We start from the raw sequence: 24,357 nt of genomic DNA, 5'->3' as shown, positions 1-24,357 counted from the left end.
AAGAAGAAGAAGAAGAAGAAGAAGAAGAAGAAGAAGAAGAAGAAGAAGAAGAAGAAGAAGAAGATAGCAGGAGGGGAAGAATGAAGGGGGGGAAATCGGAGGGGGAGATGAACCACGAGAGATGATGGACTCTGAAAAACAAACTGAGGGTTCTAGAGGGGAGGGGGTGGGAGGATGGGTTAGTCTGGTGATGGGTATTAAAGAGGGCACGTTCTGCATGGAGCACTGGGTGTTACATGCAAATAATGAATCAGGGAACACTACATCAAAAATTAATGTGTGGTGTACGGTGATTAACATAACATAATAAAAAAAAGAAAAAAAAAGAAAAAACCTAAATTGTGCAGTTTGAGCCACTCTCATAAACAGAATGAAAAATTACTCCCTTTATGTGGGAAGTGTATATTTCAGTTATCACTTGGAAATCCTTCCTACTCTGTTCATTTATTTATGGCAGTAAAATTGAGTTCTTTTGTTAAGAAAACATTTCTTACTATTTGAGAAGTCTGAAACAGAGCAAATCCTTAAAGTAAACAGAAAAGGAGAGCTTGAGCATATTATTTGTGGTTTTTGTTTGAGAATTTATAGTGATTTCAATTTAGAGTGTGTTTCTGAAAAAGAACTTAAATGCCAGTAGAGTGAAAAAAATGACAATAACATATTTTTTACCATCTTCATCTGGCTTAATATTTATAAGAAAAGAGTGGGTTCATATTATTATTATGGTTATCATTATTATTTCTCTTTTACTAATGTGATAAATACTGAAATTTGGGACATAAAACATTTTTTCAATTGGTGTCTTCTGCTTCCAGTAACCTAAATGCATTCAAGGCGTATAAAAATAAGGGCTTTGATAAAATTGAAAGTTACTAGGCTTGGGACCATATTATATATTTCTTAGATGATCTGAACAAACCCTCCTGCTGAGAACAAGTGAAAAAGCCAGATCAAATAGGAAAAAAAATCTTTAAAACTTTTGCTGCGAAGGCATTTGTTGACCCAGGGAGAGCAACTGAAAAGCAGAGTCCCAGGGCAAGGGGAACACAAGTCAAAGTCCAGAGCCTACCCAAAAAGAGAAGTCTGATACATCCCTACTCATATTTAAAGCTAGGATACCAAAGGTCTTCAGCCATAGGGTCAAAGCAGATCAGAAGCAAGCCAGCATTCACACTGACTTACAGCCCATGTTCTCTTCCCCTCCGTGGTCTGGGGAGCCTCAAGACTTAAACATGCATTCAGGTGGTCTCACACTGGGGGCCCCACACACAGCTGTAGAGAAGAATAAACCTTCAGTCTGAAGGAAGGCGCAACCATCCCAGGCCTCAAATTATATGCACAACTTTTTTTTCAAATACTATGATCAAAGAGAGGCAGGTACACAAGGAGATAAGACACCATGATCAATTGCCAGCAGAAACAACAGAAAAAAGAATCCACAATGATTTCAGATATTACAATTATCAGACACAGATCATAAAACAACAATACTTAATAAGTTTGAAAAAGCAAAAAGACAAACCTAATATATAAGTATCCAAAGAGAACTTTTAAAAGTAGTGTAGCTAATATAAAAAAATAGAACACACACTTTTTTGAAGCATACATAGAACAGTTACAAAATTTGTTCATGTATAATTGACCATAAAGCAAGGCATCCCAAGCATAGGGAGTATATTCTAGCAGTCATGTAGAAAGCAACTTTAAAGAAAGGAAGACTAGACAATCTCTATTTTGAAGTAAAGACATATATATCCATATAACTAACGAGTCAAAGAAGAAATCATAATGGAGGCTTGAAAACATTTTAAACTGAATAGTAATGAAGACGCTGCTTACATTCACGGAATGCAGTTAAAGACATGATTAGAGGAAAACTTATATTCTCAGGATGAATATGTAAGATAAAAGAAAGGCACAAAAGCAATGATTTAAGCATCAATCTAGGAAACTAGAAAAAGAATGGCAAAATAAACCCAAACAAAGTAAAAAAAAAAAAAGATATTTGATGTAGGGTTTTTTTTTTTTTGTAGATCCCCTTAGCAAGTAAAGAGAATTCTTTTATTTGTAGTCTACTATAGTATTTTATTATGAATGAATACTGAAACTAACCAAACACTTTCTGCATCTATTGACACTATATGGACTTTTCCTTTAATCTGTGAATATGGTTGATCACAACATTAGATTTTCTTATGTTGAAACAATCTTGAATTCCTGAGGTAAATCCAATTTGCCCATGATTTATCCTTCTTTTTAAAAAAATTGCTAGATTACATTTGCTAATGTTTTGTTTACACTTTTTGCGTTAGGTTTACAGATCAACTTGTGATTTTTTTCTCTTATTTTACTATCTTTATTGAATTTTGGTATCAAAGTTTTGCTCAAATCATAAAATGAATTGGGGAATATGCTCTTTCTCTTAACTAAAGAGTCTGGGAAAATTGTAAATTCTTCTTCCTGAATATTTTGTAGAATCATCTGGTGAAAGTGGATGGCCTTGAGTTCTCTTTCTGGGGTCAGTTTGGTTTACTCAAGTTTATTAATGGTGATAGTACTATTTATTCCTTTTTCTTCTTGAATCAGTTTTGATGAGAGATATTTTTTGATGACTTTGTCTATTTCATCTAAATTTTTAAATATATCAACATAAAGTTGATAATATTCTCCTTTGTTAAGTATCTGTAGGATATCTTATGATATTGATTTGTTCATTGTTGATATTGATAATCTCACTTAATCTTCACAATAAACCTATGAGGTAGATCCTATGAATGAGGAAACTCAGGCACAGAGAGTTTAAGTTGTCTGTTTAAGGGATAGATTGTAGACTTGAATTCAGGTAGCCAGGCTCCACTTTCTTGACTTTTTTTTTTTTGTGGTAACACATAATGCATTTATTATTTTTAAATGAATGAAAATACATATTAATACATTTCTCTGTTTCAACTTCTAATACGGTAAACATTTACAGATAAACTTCACATAAACTAAAACTCTTCGGGGCACTCAATAATTGTAAAAGCTCTCTGGGTGATTTTAGTGGACAGCCAGGGTTGAGAACTGCTGCCCCAGAGCATGTTACTCCAGGTGGGTGGGGGCTGTGGCCCAGGCAGGCAGAACCAGGTGAGGCCTACAGAAACAGGGGCCTCAGGAACATGCAGAGGTCTCCACCTCCCTGAACCATTATGTTCTACTCTCACCATCATAGTAATGATGGCAATGACATTTCAAAGACCTAAGAAACACTTTGGATAACATGGGCTTTATATAACTTTATATTTTTATTACTGTAAAATGTTAACCCAACTAGTTGGAACATAGTTCTAAAGAGGTCAATGTTCTAAAATCCATCCCTGGTTGGGCAAATTGATTTTAACCAATTCCCTTAGCACAAGCTTGTAGCACTGAAACAATCTTATCAGAGTAAAATTTCAGGCTTCTGTTTACAAGAAGACAAATAGAGTCCATATCCATTTCTGAAACTGATATGTAAATGTATCTCTACTGCTAAAACCCTGGACCAGGCCACCATCATTGCCTGCCTGGGCTACTACAGTAATTTACAACTGATCTTCTTTTGATTATTTTCCATGGAGAAGTCATTTTTTTTTACTTTAAAAACATAAACCTTGATGTCATTTTCTTAATTATAAGCTTCTTTTGGGGAATAATAATAATGCTTTCTTTTTTTTTTTTTATTACCAAGGAAATAAGCTTTGTCCTGGTCTGCTCAAGACACCCAACTCTTGAGAAGATGTTAGGACTTCTGTAACAATAGAAGGAAACATGGGGACTGAGGACGGGAAGAAAGCCAATATGGGTGACATTAATGAGCAGGCTAGCCTGTGGGCGCCTTGGGCTTGACTCCACTGAAGGACCTCTAGAAGACTATATATAATCTGCTTCAGTTTGTCCCATCTGAGGGTGGGCTGAATTGGTTATTTATTTAACCAACACACAACTGACATTAGCTGAGGTCTCCTTTTGAGGAAACTAACTTTTTAGCACTTCAGGCCAGTCCTGAACATAGACCAGACAAGCTTCTGTGACTAGATATTGAGGACTCAGGAAGAGTCACAAGGCTTTAGCACAAAGCCACCTGTGTGTAAGGGAACAGTGAATGTCAATAGGAGTCCTTGGATGCAGCATCAATACATGCACTACTGTGATCAGCTTCTGGCCCATTTAAGTTTATTCTGGTAACTAAATCTTCAAGGTAGAACTAATACTTTAAGGTGTATTTCCTTTAAAATACAGCAAAACAAATTTCAATAGGAGGATTAGTAGGACAAACCACAGTTTCTGCTGCTACAGCTGGTCCTAAGGGACATAATAGATATTCATTTCCCTCTTCCACTATCCACTTTAGATTTCCTTCACCCTCATTCAACACTTCTGCTAGCTTAGTTTGCTTATGCAATGGGTAATCTAGACATTTACCCTTGAGAGGTTTGAACCACTAATTATTGTGCCTTAGTCATGCCATGGTTGCTACAACTGTCCATTTATGGTTATCACTAGGCACAGAAGCACAAAAAAGTCATCCCTGAGTTCTTGATATACCCCTCTCCACCCTCTTTATCTAGCAGCAACCAGAGGTCTTGATGACAATCAAGGTTGGTTTTGTCCACCAATATAATTCCTTTCTTTTCCTGCTTGTACATTGGCAGTAGGAGGCCAAAATGATAGCTTTGTATTTAAAGGGCTTAATGGAAGTCTTGCTGTAAACTCTGGGTTCCCTGCATGGAAACCAGAACCTCTAATCAAAATGAATCTGAAAGCATAGGGTTAGGAAGCACGCATTTCCCAAGTGAGCCACTGTGAGTGATTATATGAGAACTCATTCCTTCCTAACTGTTGGCTCCTAGGCTCATGTAGTCTAGCTATCATGGATAATGTATCCTACAATGGCCATATGATGGTTCAAAGCATATATTGTATCCCAAATGACCATGCTCCACTCCAGTCCTATGAAGTGTTTCAACTGTGCCAGGCTCATGCTTCAGCTGTGCCTTCAAAAGGCCACTCATCATTCTATCAGCCTGGGAGCTTCTAGGTGATGTGACATAGTGTAGAAATGATAGCTCCTACAGTCACATGTCCATTTTCACCCTTACTTTGCTGCCCGGGGTGGGAAGTGGGACTGAGTGGCAGAGCTGCTGATACTGACCCCAAGACTCATTGTGTTCATTCCCACAGGTCCTTCTAATATCTTCTTTTCCACAACTCCTTTCCTCTGACCTATCAAACTTATAGATCTTGATCTCTGTCCTGGCCAGGCCATTAATCAATGTCCGAGGAGCTGTGTGGAGCCTTACTTAGTCCCACTTCCCTTTCCACACAAATGTGATGTCCAAGTGTGTGTGTATGGGGCTCTGTCACTGAAGGTATTTCCCCTCCCCACTCTACACCAGCCTAGCTCCTTAGTAGGGCTATAGTTTATAAGTAATCCATGTTTTAGCTCACATAGTTGTGAAGTGAGGGAAAGGCATTTGTGCAATGGAGATATGTAGCATTAGTATCTAGACATGTTCGTGTAATTTGCCTGTGCTTTTCAGACCTGCTTAGGCTCAATCCCAAATGTACAATTTTCACTGAATGCTAGATTACTGCAGAGCCTCACCAATCCTATAATTTGTTGGCTCTGGTAAATCCCTATTCATGATGGGTAGCTCCAGTCATGTGATAATCTCTTGCTGCTCCATAGTCAGGCACTCAATCTCTATCTGGACTCAACAGTAGGCCAAGAGCTGCTTTTTGGATAGTGAATAGTTCTTCGATACAGATGGCATTATCTTGCTCTCAAACCCTTGGGTTCTGCACTGTGCCTCTACCACTGAGGTTTGCATGAGAGTCCACACACTGTCCTCTTTTACTATAGGTATTTCTATCTCTATTAGGTCCATGGATCATATGAACTGAGTAGTAGGGATGCTCATACTGTAGCCTGAATGTGCTGCAGAGCTATTTCTTGCTCTGCATCCGCCCAAAACTTGCAGCTGTCTGAGTTACCCAATAAATAGGATAGAGCAGGATTTCTAAGCATATGATATGATATCTCCAAATTTTAAAGATGCTTACCAAACACTGTTCCTTTTTCTTAGTGGTAGGAAATGCAAAGTGTAATAGTGTGTCCTTTACCTTAATGAAATGTCCTGACATGTTCCAGACCTTACAGCTCCTAGAAACTTTATTAAATCTCTGTAGGTTTTCCCCCCTTGTCTTCCAGTAATGCACACATCTTACAAGAGCATAGGGAACACTTACCATTTCCTGCTACCCAGGTCTGACTAACATGATGCTAATGATATAGTGGACCAGCACAATTTTCTGTGAAATGTCCAGATCATCAAAAATCAGTTGTACTATATTGTAATAGAGCTCAGAAGAAATAAATGTGGCAAATGCATGAAGTTATCTGTTATGGGTTATTGGGAACTGCCTTCTATCCCTTTTTTTGATAGACATAGAAAAGAATGAATTTGCCAGGTCAGTATCCATATACAAAGTACAAGAGGCTATGTTGATCTAGTTCTAAATCTAGTAGAAATATCACATCCAGAACAATTGTAATTGGGGCTATCACTTGGTTAAGTTTATGATATCACCCCATCAGCTCCATGATCCATCTGGTTTTTTCAAGGGCCATATGGTTGAATTAAATGAGGATGTGATGAGAACCACCACTTCTGCATTCTTTTAAATCTTTGAGGGTGGCACTAATATCAGACATTCTCTTTGGAATGCAGTATCACTTCTGACTTACTATCTTGGTTGAGGAAAAGGAGGCAATTTAAGGGTCTTCTGCTTGGCTTTGGCTATTATTATGACTCTTACTCTAGAGGTCAAGAAACTAATATGAAGGTTCTGCCAGATGCTATGTATATCCATCCCTATTATGCAATTAGGAACCAAAGAAATGACCACAGGTGGGTCCATAGACCCACTGAACTCACTGTGAGATGGATTTTAACCAGGATTCCTTTAATCTCCTGGCATCCATGAATCCCAACTATAACAAGGTGTCATAGAGGTGTTTGTGGTTTCATGGCACCCATGTCAGCTCAGATCTTAATCTGAAGTTGTTAGAAGGTCCGGGCATTCCCCTTTCCCCATTTTATATGTATTCTGCTAAACAGCATCAATCCTTTGGGAAAGGATTAGAATAACAGCTACTGATTCTTACTGTCATGTTGCAGGGTCTTTCTTCAAGGAGACCTCCCTTCCATACATGCCCTGCTCTGACCCCCTCCTTATGTACTCCCAGGCTAGTCTGGGCTTTTTAACATTAGCAGAGGTGGGATCCCAAGAAAGCAAGCAGAATCTCACAGATGCCCATTCTCTGTCAAGGATTATCACATTTTTTTTCCCACTACTGAATCATTCCATATGCATACAACTGGCCTACAATATATCCCTCAATAAAAAAAATAAACCCTCCCTTGGTCTTACTGCCCCCTCCAGTTTGCACCCCATTTGTTGTTCTACTATCTTTCACGGTGGAGGTCTGCTAAATACATTCTCACCCTTTTTTTCTACACCTTTTCTCTCTTGATCCCAATTCAAACAAGCATCTGTTCCGACCACTCCAATGAAACTCCTCTTGTCCAGATCCCCACCGTCCATCAGATGGCCAAATCCTATGGTCATATCTCCATTCACACTTCCCCATTGGTCCTTGGTTCCTGTCCCCTGGCACTCACCATTCCCTTGTACACAGAAGTCCTTTTCTGCAACCACCTGTGATTCTCTCTCAAAGAAGCAAGCTTGGTTAGCCAAAGGAAGGCTGGAAGTCCCAGGGTGTCAATGTCTCCAGCAGCAGCCCTCAGCCAATGATATGGGAGCTGGTACATACATGCCCTATCTTCTCTCCCCTCTGAAGGGACGATTCTGACACAAGTTCTGTACAGGTTCCCAGAGGCTTCCAGTGGGATTGAGCTCAGTTTTCTGCAGTGAGAACCTTCTTATGAACAAACCCTGCATAGACTCTCCTCCCCACCCTTCTTACTTCCCTACTCCTTTCCTGGTGCTCCTTAGAATCACCTCTTGAATCAACTGCTTGCAATCAATTTTTTATCTCAAGATCTGCTTCTGGTGTGTGTGTGGGGGGTCTGACTCTGGTAGATTCATGGCAAAAATGGCTGCAATTTTTTCTTCACTGTATCTCCTTTGCAACATGACTTTGCAGCTTCTGTCATCAAGAGATAAACACTATTTCCTTACTCTTTGAACCTGGGCTGATCTTGTAAGTCATTTTACCCTGTGGAATGCATCAGAAGTGACAATGTTCCAGTTCTGAACTTAGACCTAAATGATCATTACATGCTTTAGCTTCTATTGGTTTACCATAATATAAGGCCTATAAGAGCAGGGGTTATGTCTATCTTATTTAAATGATTAGTCATATTCTCACTGCTGAGAACTAGGCTGGACACAAGTATAGAGGGGCCACACTATACACGAGTGAAGAATGAAATATATACACACACTGTAGGCTCAACCACTTCTAATTGGGAAATTTTCACTTTCCAAGTTGCGATCCTAGAAAAAGCAGTTTCAGTGGATTGGTATCAAGCCTGTTGGAAGTGAAAGAAAGGAAACAACCAGAAGGATTTTGCCAACTAATACAGCAGGTCACTCCCTTAACCCCATTCAGTTCTACCTCCAGCTCAAATTCTGCTTGTTTCCTGTTCCAATTCCCAACTCTCCCCACCATGTCCTCGACAAACAGTTCAAGTTCTGACACAGGTGAAATGAATTCAGTAACCTGACTGATTGATCTATTGATTGCCTCCGGTTCTTTTTTCTGGTTACTATGTTTATTAGCTTTCCTTAGCAGCAATTCCTTGCCTGCCTCTCAAGGGTAGTGGTACAAAAGGGAGAACCAATCTTTCCTGCAGCTAGCGTGCCTGTGAACTCTCTGTGGGCGTGTGACATTACAAAAATAGAAGTGGCAGAGCAGTACTCTCAGTTACTTGGGATTGCAACAGAGGGAGACGTGAAATTTGCTTTTGCAGCTGTTCTTTACAAAATGGCTCCCACTGAATAATGAGTGTCTTGCGTTTTATTTAAAATATTATTCAACCCATATTAGTTTCCAAATAACAAGGTCAAGTTTGTCGGCTTTGGCAAACTTGGCTGCAGGGTTGGCCACCACTTACTGACACCTGTCCTCCTGTTGACTGCTTCATCAGTTATAGGGACTGTACCTGAGTATAATGTTGGAATGATTGACATTTAGTTCTAAACACTATTTTGATTTTCAAGTCCAGTATTTCCCAATTTAACTCCTGTTTGAAATGACTCACTGGTGGTTCAGTGGAATTTAGCTTCTGATTCTGGTGTAGTAGTCAGTATTTGCTATCAGTTCAGGATTCAGCAAAGTGTTGCTTTTTAATTTGAGCAGGGTTCATAGTTCAAATCTAAATATTAGTATTGAAATTGCTTTGCTTAATTATGTGATAGCCAAATAGCTAGTAACCATGTACAAGAAGCTTGGTGTAATGTTTATTGCATCTTGGGATGAATGCTGTTAATTCTTGATTGTGTAGATATGGATTATAAATGTCATCTAATGCTCCCTTTCCAGATTCTGGGCAATAATCTGTATTAGAAAAACAAAGTTCACAGTATTTGAGTTACTGAATATACACAAAGTCTTCTTGCCCAGTATACGTATTTTGTGACATTTATTACAGTTCACAAGTAGCTTGAACATTGCTTGATCTAACTGAAGCATGAAGGACAGAACTTGGTATAGGTAGGGAATGCAACCTTGGATTCCAATACCAGTCCCTGTACTGATGAGCTGTGTGCTCTTGGACAAGTTATCTTCCACTCTGAGCAAGTTTCAGTCTGCTCATCTTTACGTGGAGCATAATCCAAATATGGCCCTTTATATTTTTCAGGATTACTGTGAACTAGGGCAGGGACTGTGTCCAATTCAATTTGTAGCCACATGGCTACAAACACTATGTAGTTGTTTAATAAAAATATAGAATGTTAAATGAACATGAAGATACCTCAAAAACTGTAAAGCAGAACACATCTAAATGGAATTGTATAAACTGTTTAATTATCTAAGTCCTTCTTTCTCTTCCTCTTCTCTTTCTCCATGGTATGACATAGAATGAAAAGAATGAGAAGTTTAAGGGTTTTTTCCCCTGATGTCCAGCACCAGTGCAACTCATGGTTAGTGCAACTCACAAAGCTGGCTCTTAATTGTTTATTCATTCGCTCATTCATTAACTCACCTGTACATTTCTGAGCACCTGTAGGGTATGTGGTTGATTTTATGGCTGATGTTGAGAGACCAAGCTGTGGTCCACATCTGTGAACAGGTTTGTTTTGGAGATAAATACAGGAGAGCCACTTAACTTTGGTAATGCACCATAGCCTGGCTATCTAATCAGATCAAGAAAAAATGAAATAGGAATTCCTTCCCCTGACCCATATGTCCTGCAATAGTAGGAAGTCAGGAAAAGGGAGTAAATTTTTCTGTTTCCATGGAAACAGACCTGATCAGAAAGGCAAGAGATATGCATAGCAACTACCTAGATGGTAGAATATGGTTCTCCTGCATGTTGCTATGGAGGGCAAGAGGCAACAGCTAGTGGCTGGATGCTGAAGAGAGGAAAAGAATAAATGTTTGGAATTGTTTTGTTCATAAGACAATGAGATGTGATTGAATACTTATAGAAACATTATTGGTTTGGTGAGGGGTAAAGAATTTTGATTTTTTTTTGCAAATAACTCTATCCACAAAAAGACACAAATCTACAAATGATATTAGAGACACTAAAAGTCTTATGGAGTATGCTGCCCTTGACATCCATAGAATTAGAGAGATGTTCAAGGATAGCTGACAAGAGGATAGAAAGGGTGACATCCTGAGGATGAAAATAATGACACCAAAGCAAGAAGTGGCAGATACTGGGCATTTTCTAGGTGCCAGAGACTGTGCTAATTGCTGACATGCATTATCTCTTTTAACCCTCAGCACAAATGTGCGAGGCATACAAAGCCTACAAAGATGAGAAAATGAGACCCAGCAAGAGGAATATTGTAATAAAGGAGTGTGTAAGGGAGACCACCATGCCTGGGCTTCCTTCCTTGCATCTTATTGTACAGGAGCCATCATCAGGCCAGCAGCTACTATGAAGATGCGCAGTTCTACTTTGGGGAATGGAATTCCTGTGGTTATTTTATGTTGACAGTCTCTTCAAAGAAAGCAGGAAATGCACACATTAGAGATAAGTCCAGAATTCCATTCATTCACTTGCTCCAGAAATATTTATTGAGGACCTAGTGTGTATTGAAAATCTAGAAACGAAAGATGCGGCCTCCACCATCACGGGATTCATAGAGGGGAGCAGCTCAGAAAATCAGTGTTACATGTGTGCTTTAATAGAGGCAGGCTCTGGGTGCCATCAGCGTGCCCAGGAGGAGCGTGCAGTCCTGAATTAGGCAGATGGGGAGGAAAATACCAGGAAGTGCTTGCAAGAGAAGTCAGTGCTCCTGTTAAATCTTAAGTAATAAGTAGGAGTAAGCCAGGATGATTCAAAGGGTAGCTGTGGATCATCCTTGGGGAAATAGCCAATAGGCAATCAGAGTTTGCCGGTTTCAAAACATTTCAGTCATTTGATGATGAACAGAACTGAAATAGGACCAGTGCACAGGTGTGGAGCTTCAGGCCACACAGTCCTCCTAAGGGCTGAGGTGAGACCCTTACATTTCAGTAAGATTTTTATTGCTTACAAACTTACACCATCATCTCATTCAATCCTTTTCAAGACAGACATTATTATCCTCATTTTACAGACAAAGATGTTGTATGATTTTCCTAAGTTTGCACAGCTCTTACAGATGGGGCTACAGTTCAAACTCCCCCCTCCACCCCAACTCCAGGGACCTTTCTCTGTACCTCCCTCCAACTGGAGTGTAAGTTTGCCAAGAAGCTCCAGGCTTCTGAAATATGCTCTGAGGACAAAGGATGCTATACCAGATATGAGTGGCTATGGATGGCTGCTGGGCAGGAGGAGCTGGGACAGATCAGGGGTTGGGGGGGTGGGGGACAAGCTTGGAGAGCCTGAAGAGGAGGCCCACAGCGACAGGAACAAGAAGGTGGGGATGGGCCCAGCGTGTAAGATGTCAGAGGGTCAGCCAAAAGGTGCTAGTCACAGGGTTGCATAGCTTTAGATCAAATGCTAAAAGTTTGGGTTCATTACCCCTGTTGGCCCATAGGTGCTAATGCCTCCTCCAGATCTTATCAGCTGCCACCCCCCACCCCACTAGCCAGGTTGCGTTCTCCTCTGCTGACCAGTCAGAATAAACCTTACCTGTAAACAATGAGACTAGCTTTGACCTTGCCAAGGTGCTAGGAGTTAGCCTTGCCCACACCCCCCCAACACAGCTCTCCTCACTCAGTGTCATGATTACCTCTTACTTGTTTTCACTCCTTAAATTCTCCAAGTCCAGTACCTGGCATGTTGCAGGCAAGTAAATATTAAATGAATTAATGAAAGGAACACAGGTCATGCTGAATTGTACCCCTGGCTAAGATAGGAATAGAGAAATCCAGGTTCGTATATTGATTTTGCTTAATTTAATAAATATGTGTTAGCAAATTCTTGGTGTTGAAGACTCAGGGGAGTAGACACATGGTCCCTAACTTCTGCGAGCATCCAGTATGGGTCCTGTCTATACCAATTGAACAGGTTTGCAAACAACTGGCCTTTGGGTGTTCCAATTGTCCTTAAGTGACTGGAAAATTAAGAAATACTATCTTGCACGGAAACAACACACACCAAGAGTAGATAATTGTCTTCTGGATGTGCAGCCCAACACAAATGTAATACCATCAAGCTGAGTGCCAGCTAACCCCTAGGAAAGACCCTCACTGATAATTAAGGAGTTCACTGACAATGGCTTACAGTCTGATCCCTTTAAGGGATAGCTTTCAAAAGATCCCTCAGAAAACTGAAAAAAAAAAAAAAATCTTTAAGAACCAAACAATGAAATGTAATTATAGGCTGTGTATTTGAGAATTTTAGGTGGGAAATATTCTCTATAGTCCTCTAAGTCAAATATCCTCTAAGTCGGGCGCCTGGGTGGCTCAGTTGGTTGGGCGACTGCCTTCGGCTCAGGTCATGATCCTGGAGTCCCGGGATCGAGTCCCGCGTCGGGCTCCCTGCTCGGCGGGGAGCCTGCTTCTGCCTCTGACCCTCCCCCCTCTCATGTGCTCTCTCTCTCTCTCTCATTCTCTCTGTCTCAAAAAAAAAAAAAAATCCTCTAAGTCATTCTGCCAAAGGGGCTGCCCAGCTAACAGCTTACTAATCCAGAGATTGGTGATGACCAAAATTAAAGCTAATCTCTTGCTGGAATCTTCAGAGGTCATGGTTCTAGGAAGGAGAGTTATTTCACATCCTTATTTAGAAAACTCAGGCAGAAGAGCACAAGCAGTCAAGGGCAAGTCTTTAGCGGGACCTCACTCTGCAGGGAGAGGGTGGTAAGGCTGCCAGAAACTCCTCTCCTCGGAGAATGTTGGTGCTTCTCTGGCTTCTCTGTTCTGGGCTCAGCAATACATCCCAGACCTGGTTCTCTGTTTTGTAACAAGATCCTTATTTTCTCCTCTTTGAAGCCACCAGTGCGTCTTTTTTTCTTTGACTGGCTGTGTATTCTCTCTGCAGTGAAGTGGGAGTAGCCCTGCTGGGGACTCCCTTGCCCTGCCTCCCAGATGCAGGAGGTGGTACAGAGACATCCCAAGGCAGGGCGTAGCCTCTGCCCTCCACTGGAGCCTGGTGAGCTTCCTCCCCTCCAGTCAGCTCCAGCTAGATATTTTATGATGGTGCTGTGAAGGGAATGCTTTACAAAACTCTCAGAGGTGCCAAGGAACTGTGGAAAAGCTGGTAAAGAGACTAAGGGGAGATCTGAGTGCTGCCTGCGGGGATTTGGAGGGTTGCCATGTGGAAGGGGAGCAGGGCAAGAAGAGAGGATTCCTGGATGGGTAGGCAAAGACAGAGCCTCAGTACCATCTCGTCCAGCTGCCTCATTGGACCAATGAAACTACTGAGGTGAGGTCATTTCCCTAGGATAGACACGCTAGAAAAGCTAAATATCCTTTTAAATAGGGTGCTACTCTGCAATGGAATGGCTACCCCGTGGAACAAAGAACTCCTCTTCATTGCCAAAATATGAACAGGGGTTAAATGTCACTCAGAGAAGGTATGATGGTTATTTTTATGTGTCCACTTGACTGGGTCACGGGGTGCTCAGGTATTTGGTCAATATTATTCTGGGTATGTCAGTGAAGGTGTTTCTGGATGAGATTAACATTTGAATCTGTAGACTAAGTAAAACAGAATGCCCGCCACAGTGTGAGTGAGCCTCATCCAATCTGTTGAAGGCCTGAATAAACGAAAAGATTGGTCTCTCCTGGGTAGGATGGAATTCTTCCTGCTTGACTGCCTTTAAGCTGCAACATCTGTCTTCTGCCCGAAGACTGGAACTTCTGCCATCAGCTCTCCTGGTCCTCAGGCTTTTGGATTCAGACTGTAGCTGACCATTAGCTCTCCTAAGTCTCCAGTTCACTGATGGAATTAGCTTACATGTCTTTATCTCATTTCTTTATTATTAACGAGAAGTTTATTCATTAAGTTGACACAGAAATTCATATTTGACCAAAATTAGCTTCTCCTTTGCCTGTGATGGTGTTAGTTAACAACATCCTTAGGAGCTTTCTAGGTGAAATCTGAAACTATGTTCAGTGTGGGGAGGGCAGGGAGAGAACAAAGAGGCTGGCCATTCCAGGTGGGCCAGTGGCAGGTTTAATAAGCAAGGGAATTTACATATGAGGCTCGTCTTGGGTGGCTGAAAGATGAGTAGATCTCTGCACCAGCCTGCCAAACGTTAAAAGTTTGCATAGAGGCCTTAACTGGGTTCAGTCATGTATAGCATCTAGATGGTCTCAACACTACATGACTATCTCGAGGTTATCTCCTTGGGGTAGTTTCTGGGAATGGAAAAGGCAAGCAAAATGCACATTCCAAGGACAGGTGAGAGGGTGAGAAGCCTCAATTGCTGGCATCCAGCTCACAGGTCAACTGGTGGTCATGTCTTCTCCATGACCTCCCCCAACAGTTGGCTCATACACTAGGCCTATGCCTTGGGTCTACACAAGTCTCACTGACTAACTTTGATTGGCCCCATTTTGGCTGATAACAAGCTACACTATATATCTCTCATTCACAATCCCAAGTGCTTATGCATCATTATTGAGAAGCTGGGTGATTGAATAAATGGTTAAATCAGCACTGAAACAGGGAAATCTGAGGGAAGGCTTGCCTGGAGGATAAAATGAGAAGCTTAAACTTAGTAATTTAGTGATTGAAGAGACAATGAGATTTCCAATTGGAAATATCCAGCAGGGAATTGGAAATACGGGTCTGGTAAGAAGTGTCAGAACTTTAGACACTTTCCCCATAGAGAAGTGAAGTTTGAGACCAAATGATGAATGAAATATCAGAGGGAGGGGCACTGGGTGGCTTAAGTGTCCAATTCCTGAGTTTAGCTCAGGTCATGATCTCAGAGTCCTGGGACTGAGCCCCACATTGGGCTCTTCACCTAGTAGGGAGTCTGCTTGAGACTTCCTCTCTCCCTCTTCCTTTGTCCCTCCCCCTGCTCACCCATGTATGCACTTTTTCTCTCTCTCTCTCTCTCCCTCTCAAATAAATAAATACATCTTTAAAAAAAAAAAAAGAAATATCAGAGGGAGAGAGCAGTGAGAGATGGGCCAGGGCTTAACCATAGGGAACACACACATTTACGGAGAGAAATAGTCTTCATCTCAACACATCATTCTTTGAGTGCTTATTATGTGCCAAGTGCTGTGTTAAATGTGGGATTCAGGGGTGCAAAAGATAGTTATAACCTCCACTTTTCATGGAACTTGAGGTCTACACTTACTGAAAAGATCAGGACATGCCAGGGGTGGAAGACAGACCAAAGGCCACTCATTTTAACCCTAATATTACAGCTCAGTGGTAGCACAGCTGTAAGCTGACCCTTCCAGGATGAACAGCAGTCCTTCCCATTCTGGGAAGGCACTAAATCAGACTGTCCTTTGACAATCCTCACACATTTGAGGACAGACATGGTGCCTCCAGACATCACATCATATGGATTTCTAACTCCTCCCTCCTCCCTCTGAGAGCTCTTCATGTCAATACCCATCGTAAAGTACACACACACCCCAGAAGAGTCCACAAAGCTCTAGTTCTAGTCTAACCAGCAAGGAAAAGAAGAAAAATGTCTAACATTAAGCACATAGTGTGTGCCAGACACACATTCCCCTAGATGTTTCATGACTGTTAAATCAATCATTTTCTCAATCATCAATGAAAAGTTAGATTCCCTTGTTCTATCTGTATCCCGAACTTTTCCTAATATACCCACAACTTCACTTAACATAATTTTCCTTAATAAACTTACAAATATCTTACATTGCTCTTAACCTACTTCTCTTTTTCTCCATCCTCAATTTGGACGTTGTTTTGGAGGCACCAAAGATGAAGATTTTGCAATTGGTTCATTGTTCCAATCTGTTGATTACTTATTGATCTCATTGTGTAATCCACCACTTTAGGTAAATTTCTCAACTTCACAACATCCAAAAATGTGAATAGCGTATTAGCAGGGTCCTTGTCAGAAATACTATTAAATTTTAATAAGAATACATCCCTATATACTCCAATTTAGAGAGTTCTGAGGGCCAAGCTCAGAAATAGAGCTGTGAATACTGGGGATACGTTTTCAAGGAGTGAGATGGTTAGCAGTGCCAAAGGAAGCAGGGAGGTTGATCTGTGACATGCGTGGGGAGGTCCTAAGAGTAACTGCAAGAATATGGGTGGCTCAGATGGCTCACACTGCAAGGGGTAAAGGCAAGAACAGGTAAAGATGAAGTGAGGGTAATCTTAGTGCACCAAAGATTTCCTTAAATGTGAACCTAGCCCATTAACTGACTTCCTGCCACATGTATCTATAGGCTTCAGACAGAAGCTAGTTCTCTAAGTGTTTTGAATTCTTTGAAAGAATTTCTACTAAATTCAAGTATTCCCAGTTAATAAAGGTAGTGTTATATTTTCATCACCAATTTTATTCTTTTTACAATGAAATCATTTTAAAAAGTAGGGAATGAGGGGAGCCTGGGTGGCTCAGTCAGTTAAGTTTCCAGCTCTTGATTTCAGCTCAGGTCATGATCTCAGGGTCCTGGGATCGAGCCCTGCATGGGGCACCATGCTCAGCATGGAGTCTGCTTGAGATTCTTTCTCTCCCTCTATCTCTGCCCCTCCCTCTGCTCACATGCTCTCTCTCTCTCAATAAATAAATAAATTCTTTAAAAAAAAAAAACTAGGTAACGAGACTGAGGGAGCAAGGCAAACTCAATTATCCTCATCTTGGGTTGTTGTTCTAGAATGGGCTCCATTCTTTTATAAAAGAAGAGCAAGCATTTTCAGAATCTAATTTCTTATTTGCTTGCTACTATTCAGCTTATTCATAGTTTTTATTTATGGAGGAAAAACAGTGGAACAAAGAACAGGAAATTTCACCATACTGCAGCAACTGTCAAAATGGTTGTTTTAGCAAGAAACTACACATTCACACTAACCACAATCCCAGTCCTGCCTCTTCATTTCCTTTGCAGAATGATTGGCCAGAAAAGACAAGACAACACTGAGAATAAGGTCAGACTGGGATTCTTTCATATTTTTGAACCTTAAACACCAGCCCTTAATAACAATAATGAAAGTTAATAGGTCAATTATTAAAATAACATTTCTGACCGTTTACTATATGATAGTCTCTGTGTTAATAATGGTACATGTTTTTGACTATTTTATTTTCGTAACTCCATGAGGTCTCTATGTTTGTTATCTTTATGGGAAAATGAAGGACGGCACTAGACAGTGGACAGACACCAGAACCCCAGATCTTAACTGTAATGTTATATTATCTGTACTTAATACACCACACTCTCTAAGCGTGGAGAACACACCCTCTGTAAAGTATCCGGTTAATAAATAAGGAATAAATGAATGAATGTCAATATCAAGGAAGCAGAATACAGGTTAGAAATAAATTCTATTAATCACACAAGCAAATTATATCTGTGAAATAATAAATAAGTAAATCAGTCACAAACCTGCAAGTATATTACTATGAATCAACCTAATAATAGCAATTAAGACAATAATACAAATGAAACATATCCTGTAACCAGTGATCTTTTGTTATTAGACCAAATCCAAGGGTGTGGCAAAGTCCATAGGGCAAAGAAACAATTACATTTCACAACCAAAAGTCAGCAATAGAATAATTGAAACAGTGGTTATTTAGAACAATCTAGTAGAACTTCCTGCAAAGTTGGAGATGTTATATCTTCCTTGTTCAACAAGGTAGCTGCCAGCCACATGTAGACACTGAGTACTTGATACGTGGCTAGTGTGACCGAGGAACTGGATTTTAATTTTTCTAACTTTAATTAATTTAAATTTAAATTAAAACCTGAGGCTAATAGCTACTGTACTGGACAATGCAAAGACTAAGGATACCATGATTTTTTTCCCCAGAATCATGTTATCCATTAAAAACAAAAACAACAACAACAACAAAAACACATTGGCATATTAATTTAGCACCAAATCTGAGCTTGAGAGCCATAGGATTTTTCTCATTCTGGCTAAAAGGAGTAGAACTGTCTAAGCTAAAATGCCCAATTCTGAATGAAAAGGGGAAAACATTAGTTCCAGGTTACTCAAACATTATCTGAAACCAAGAAAAGGGAATTAAGGCACTGACCTTCTTGCTAGGGCAAGGGTCCCGGGGCCCAGTGGGTGATCACCACCTGGAAATCACTGGGCAGTTGGTACCATTTCACTGCAGATGATCCATAGCTGAAAAGAGATGAACTTGCAAATTCAGATCTTGGCCAGCAGGTCAGACTTTGGCATAATAAAAGGAGTGGTCTCTCTTACTGGCTTTGAGGTGAAGAATGTCAGAAATGCAGACCGTGAGAGAAAAAGAAAGAGGCCCTGGAGAGAAAGAGGGGGTCTTCCTCCTACCAAGTCTCCTCAATAGCCCTCCGCTGTTGTACCTGGATTGCTCTGTGCACCTGCTCCTCTGGTTCTAGCTTTGTTCCCTGTTCTTTCTTCACTCCCTTCCTTCTCTGTTGAAGGAATAAAAGTGTTTCTGGCCCAACTCCAAGCTATGTGCTGGACAGGGATGACTGATCTCAAGCAAGCTCCTTTCTTTCTTTTTTTTTTTTTAAAGATTTTATTTATTTATTTGAGACAGAGAGAATGAGAGACAGAGAGCATGAGAGGCAGGAGGGTCAGAGGGAGGAGAAGCAGACTCCCCGCCGAGCAGGGAGCCCGATGCGGGACTCGATCCCGGGACTCCAGGATCACGACCTGAGCCGAAGGCAGTTGCTTAACCAACTGAGCCACCCAGGCGCCCCAAGCAAGCTCCTTTTTTGGGGGGACCCAGAGGAGTCAGCAAGCATAGTTACTGGGCAGGATGCTGCAGTGAGAGACCTTCAGTAAGCTGAAGGCCTGGCATTACTGCAGCAATGATGGATCCAGGAGTGGAGTGGACAGCCTAGGGGCTGATCTGTGTACACTACCCAAAAGAAATAGAGGTCCAGAGAAAAGAGAGGATTCATCTTTGGGTAGAATGCATGCATTTCTTCACCAAAGTACAAGGCTTGGCAAGCTTGAAATAGGTATCCGTTTCCTGATGTTGGTGTTGTGACTCTAAAATTGGACAGACATTGGCCCACAGCTAATCCTAACAAGAAGAGCATTCTGGAAAACTCCTTGGCAGCAAGCAGAAAGATAATTCATTCATTAAATGATGCTAGTGGAATGGTGGAATCCATGACCCTTTCCCAGAGCGAGGGGCCCATCTGGCTGTCTACTACTTCAGGAAAGTCAAGTTTGCAAGTGTGATGCAAACCCACTTTACATGCAAATCCATGCATGTGATTCTTGATTTTCAAATACAAATTTTAGGGCTGAAGGCGTTTTGTCAGCAGAAGCAGCCACAAATAGGTGGTCAAAGTATGATTTCTAGGTTCAGAGTCCTTTGAGAAGGCTGAGGGGATGCTGTGATTCCAGGAGCATTGGAAAGGCACCTTTAGTCAAAATACTTCCCAGACATGGGCTAAAATCCCTCTCCTTTCCTTGACACTGCCTGAAATGCCACCAGCTGTGGATCTCTTAGGACCAACTAGCGCTCCTTTGGGGCATCATCATTCTGTCCTCCTTGTATATGACTCAGAATCCACAGAATCTGAGTGTAGGGGTGTCTGCATTTGGGAGGAAGAAAGGCAACTTGGGAGCATGTGGGCCTGGGACCCAGGGATTAGGGGAGATGACAGGACTGGGAAGTGGAAAGACCTTAGTGACAAATTTTCCTACTCAAAAGTTTGAGTTGAGGCCAGCCTGCTGTTGAAAATATGACTCTTGGTCTGGATTGATACATCAGCTGCTTTTGCAACAGCTCCACTCTGTGTCATACACGCATCTCAAAATCATCATCAGGCCCCAAAACGGCACTCGCCTTCCCCCTCACCACCCCATCTGCTTCTCCTTTTCTATTCCAATCTCAGTGAACACAGCCCCCACCCACTCCATCATCTGGCCTTAGAAACCTCGAGATGGCCTTTGACCTCTCCCTTATCCTCACCCCTGCATCAAATTCATCACCAGATCCTGGTTATTCTCCTGAATTTACCCCTGCCCCTTTTCCTCCTATTTGCATTTCTATTTCTACTGTCCTAAATCAGATCATTACTACCTCTTGCTTACAATGAAGCAATAGTCACCCTTGGGTTTCCCTTCTGCTAATACATCCTACACAGTACCAAAAGAAGGCTAGCTTGCTGAGAAACAACAACTTGGATAATATTTTTCCTGCTCGAAAACCTCTACTGTCTCCCTATTACAGACGGAAGAAAACGTAAACTCTTAAACTAAGATTTTAAGATCTTCTTGGTTATGAGTTGAATTGTGTCCCCCCTCCCCATTCATATGTTGAAGACCTAACCCCCAGTACCTCAGCATGTGATTGTCTTTAGAGAGAGCCTTTAAAGAGGTGATTAGGGTGAGGTCGTTAGGAGTGGGCCTAATCCAGTAGGATGGGTGTCCTTATAAAAACAGGAGACTAAGACACAGACACACACACCGAGGGAAGACCATCTGAAGACAGGGAGAAAACAGCCATCTACAGGAAAAGAGAGAGGCCAAGGATGAAACCAACCCTGCTGACACCTTGATCTTAAAATTCCAGCATCCAGAAATGTGAGGAAATATACTGCTGTTGTTTAGGCCACTCAGAATATGCTATGATGGCCTTAGAAAACCAACATACTCCCCAGCTACCCCCTGACCTACATGCTCTGACTAATCTAGTACCTTTCCTCACCGGCTTGTTTGCCCCAAGCCCTAACTTCACTGGGTCTTACCTGATTTATGGTCTCTGACCTTCTGTCTTTGCTGAGATGACCCCTCTGCATAGACTCCCCTTTCCCCCATGTTTGCCTCTGGATCTAGCTCATATCTCATAGCCTCTAAAAAAATTAAAAGAACATTCTAGATGAAAGCATTTCTCTTTGCCCTACACTTGTACTGCCTACTCCAAATCCATGATCCCCTTCTTTTCTCCTTCTCAATTTTTTTTGTAGAGGTGCCCTGGTTAAAAAAAAAAAAAAAATTCATTTCTCACCTTCTCTTTCAACAGGGGCTTGTATGGTACATTTCTGGCTACTGAGATATTAGTGGAGGTTGTTAGGTGGGGTCCAAGGAGAAAGCCCCTAAAATGGGCAGCCAACACAAAACAACAGAAACACGCAGCTCTGGAGGCTGGAAGTCTGAGACAGGTGTCAGCACAATTAGTTTCTCCTGGATAGGCCTCTCTCCTTGACTTGCAGATGACACCCTCTGGCTGTGTCCTCACATGGTCCTGTCTCTGTGTGCATGCATCCCTGATGTCTCTTCCCCTTCTTATAAGGATGCCAAGCATATTGGATCAGGACCCAACCAAACAGCCTCATTTGAACTCAGTCACCACTTTAAAGATTTTATCTCCAAATATGGTTACATTATGGGGTGCTAAGGGTTAGGGTTTCTGAGGTACTGACTTTTGGGGGTCACACAATTCAGCCCATAACAGCTTTCATAGTGTGGGGTATATTGTGTGTATGTGTGTGTACCAATTAATATAGACAGTGATTAGAACTGAAGGGACATTAAAAAATACCTCATTCCAAACTCCCATTGCAGACATGAAGAGATTGAGCAGTGATTTAGTGCCCAAGCTGGGCCTGGGACCAGTGAATTTCCACTATACAACATTCTACTCCAGATGTAAAGGTGAGAACATTTTAGTTTATAAGCTAGGTCTGGGACATTCCATGGAAATGAGAACACAATAGATTATAAATCTCCACTCAGAGTTTGAGATAGTATTTCCTAAACTGTTCTCTAAAGAACATTAGTCTTGCAGACTTTTGATTGGCATTTTATGATATAAAGTGTCTACAGTCAAACGAATTTAGGAAATCACAGGGAAAGGAGAGAGAAATAGGGAAAAAAAGGAAGAAAGGATGAAAAAGAAAGGAAAGAAGGAGGAAAGATGGCATAAAAACAGGTATATAGATCAATATAGAATAGAGAGCCCAAAATTAAACCCATGTATATATGATCAATTAATTTTCAATAAAGGAGCCAAGAATATATAATAGGGAAAGGACAGTCTCTTCAACAAATAATGTTGGGAGAATTGGATACCAACATGCAAAAGAATGAAACTAGACCCCTATCTTACACCATACACAAAAGGTAACTCAAAGTGGATTAAATACTTGAACATAAGACTTGAGACTGTAAAATTCCTCGAAGAAAACATAGGGGGTGAGCTCCTTGACATTGGTCTTGCCAATAATTTTTTGGATTTGACACTAAAAGCAAAGGCAATAAAACCAAAAACAAATGGATGGGACTCCACCAAACCAAAAAGCTTCTTCACAACAAAGGAAATCATCAGCAAAATGAAAAGGCAACCTGTGGAATGGAAGACAATATTTGCAAACCACATATTTGCTATGAGGGTTATATCCAAAATACACAAGGAATTCATACAAGTCATACAATTCAATACAATAAAAATGGGCTAAGAACTTGAATAAACATTTGTATGTCTTTTTCCAAAGAAGACATACAAATGGCCAACAAGTACATGAAAAGATACTCAACTAATCATCACCAATCATCAGAGAAATGCATACTGAAACCACAATGAGATATTACTTCACACCTGCCAGGATATTATTATCAAAAAGAGATAACAAGTGTTGGCCAAGATACGGAGAAAATGGAATCCCTGTAAACTAGTGCAGCACTACGAAAGACAATATGGAGATTACTCAAGAAATTAAAAATAGAACCACCATATGATCCAGCAGTTCCACTTCTGGGTACATACAAAGGAAATGAAATCACTATTTCAGGAGATATTCATACCCCCATGATCATTGCAGCATTATTCATAGTAGCCAAGGTATGGAAACAAACTAAGCATCTGACAACAGGTGAATGGATAAAGTAAATGTGGTCTATATACATATGATGGAATATTGGCCTTTTAAAAAAAGGAAATCCTGTCATTTGTGGGAACATGGATGGACCTGACGGGCATTATGTTAAGTGAAATAAGCCAGACGAAGAAAGACCAATACCATATAATATCACTTATGTATGGAATCTAAAAAAAAGTCAAACACATAGAACCAGAGAATAGAATAGACAGTGGTTGATAAGGGCTAGGGAGAGGGAGATAAATAGGGAGAGGCTGGTCAAAGGGTAGAGATTTTCAGTTATAAGATGAATAAGGTCTGGAGATCTAGTGTATAACATGGTGGCTGTAGTTGATAATGTTGTATAATACAACTGAAATTTGCTGAGGTAGTAAAACATAAGGGTTCTCTAAAAAAAGGTAAATATGTGAGGTGATGGATGTGTTAATTAAAACGATGCTGTGAACCCTTGCACAATGTCTGCATATACGTATATCAAGTCATCACCTTGTACACTTTAAATATGTTACAATTTTATTTGTCGATTATAACTCAATAAAGAAATTATGCTCTTTAACAGACAACTTAAATATAAAAACCATTTAATGAAAGAAAAAAGAAAGAAAGAAGGAAAGAAAGAAGAAAGAAAGAAAGAAAGAGAAAGAAAAAGAAAGAAAGGAGAAAGAAAGAAGAAAGAAAAAGAAAGAAAGAAAGAAGAAAGAAAG

The 24,357-nt window shown here is 40.7% G+C and overlaps 1 long non-coding RNA gene across 1 annotated transcript in view; it reads left to right on the top strand.

Moving 5' to 3' along the window:
* Nucleotides 1-24,357, top strand: part of LOC118027271 — a 46,733-nt gene that overhangs the window by 13,024 nt on the left and 9,352 nt on the right. The window contains exon 2 of the long non-coding RNA XR_004683785.1: nt 22,341-22,430. This is a non-coding gene — a long non-coding RNA (uncharacterized LOC118027271). The remainder of the gene's footprint in view (nt 1-22,340; nt 22,431-24,357) is intronic.

This window comes from Mirounga leonina, unplaced genomic scaffold, assembly GCF_011800145.1.
Source record: "Mirounga leonina isolate KUSES-001 unplaced genomic scaffold, KU_Mleo_1.0 Mir_366, whole genome shotgun sequence".
Lineage (NCBI taxonomy): Eukaryota > Metazoa > Chordata > Mammalia > Carnivora > Phocidae > Mirounga > Mirounga leonina.
The sequence above is the reverse complement of the archived record's forward strand: the minus strand, read 5'-3'. Positions and strand labels throughout refer to the sequence as shown.